At 32.1% G+C, this 1,460-nt stretch overlaps 1 protein-coding gene across 1 annotated transcript in view; it reads left to right on the forward strand.

Annotated features, from left to right (window-relative positions):
• Positions 1-1,460, forward strand: part of LOC106533370 (P2Y purinoceptor 14-like) — a 6,854-nt gene that overhangs the window by 764 nt on the left and 4,630 nt on the right. The window lies entirely within an intron of this gene.

The raw sequence follows: 1,460 nt of genomic DNA on the forward strand, positions 1-1,460 counted from the left end.
AGCTGGAGCAGTGTGGGTCGGACTCATCCACGTTCCTAAAGACATTCAATTCATGTTGATCGGTGCAGCCGTTTCCGTGCTACGGCTGATCAAATATATAAAAAAATTAAAATAAAATAAAACCCAGTATGAAAACAATTTGCCCTCACTTCACACAGGGAGCATAAAACACAGTTTTATTATCTTCAACATGTAACATGTGTGTTGCAGATTAAAACTTTCATTATTAAAAAAAAGGACTTCTGTTTGGATTTATAGTTTAAATCAATTCAAAAATACTTTATTGATCCCAGAGGGACATTAGAGATTGTATAACTCATTTAACTAAAGACATGTTGTAGATGCTGATGGCAGGAAAACAGTTTAGAAAAACTACTGGACATAGTTGTCTTATTTTTGATAAGAAAAGCTTTTTATCCTGACTGGCTTCTTAAAAATGACCTAAAAATAAAGATTGTGAACAAATGTTCACAGATTTAAATCTGTAAWCGATAAAACTAATTCACAGTCAGCAGCTTTATGTTTGGTAGAAACATGGATTCGATGGTCACAAGAAGTAAAAAGAAAACTGAAACAAACTGTTGCAGAAACATCCTGAAGTCATAAAACAAAAACTGACGTAAGTGAAAAAACCTGCAGAACAGCTGCTAAAATAACACAAGGTGTAAAAAACACAACAGATGAACTGAAATACAGCAAAGTTTTTCAAAATGACTTTAATCAACCAAAGTTAGTGCAGAACATCACAGAGCATCAAAACCTTCAAAATAAGAGCCCAACATTTAAAACAGATGACATCAGATCGTAAAAATGAAACTAAACCAAGTGGCTCCTCAGAGTTGTTGTTGTCAAAGTGTGTGAAATAAATGACTAATGTAAAAACACACATTATATTTAAGGTTTATTTTATGACACAGCAACAGCTTCTAAAACCAGAAACAGTTTGTCAGTTAAAGTTTCAGCAATTCTGACGAAGCTGAAACTTTAACTGTTTCCTCTTTTATTTATTGATATGGCTTTTTATACTCAGCATAGAGCAGAGTGATAAAACTATTAATTATAAAATGCAGCTAAAAACCATCTGAGGTCCAGTTYCTCAATGTGTGTAAAGTTGCATCTGAGTAGAGTGAAACAACACAAACAACAAAACACAACTAAATGTTAATGAAAATGTGTAAAACTAAAAGAAAAAGCTGCATGTAGTCGACAGTTTTCACGAGTCTTTAGTAAAAAYTGTCATTAATTTAATTTATATAGCACATAAAAAAACATGAGTTGAGCAAAATGCTTCACACTTGAGCCAAACAAATGAACAAAACAACAAAGTTACACGAAAATGTAAAAAAAAACTAAATAAGATCATTTTTGAAAAAAAATAAAAAAAACATTAAAACATTGGGCCTCATGCAAGAACCATTCGTACGCACAGATTTGTTCTTAAGTTGTGCGTACGAGTGATT

This window comes from Austrofundulus limnaeus, unplaced genomic scaffold (assembly GCF_001266775.1).
Source record: "Austrofundulus limnaeus strain Quisiro unplaced genomic scaffold, Austrofundulus_limnaeus-1.0 Scaffold933, whole genome shotgun sequence".
Classification (NCBI taxonomy): Eukaryota; Metazoa; Chordata; class Actinopteri; order Cyprinodontiformes; family Rivulidae; genus Austrofundulus; species Austrofundulus limnaeus.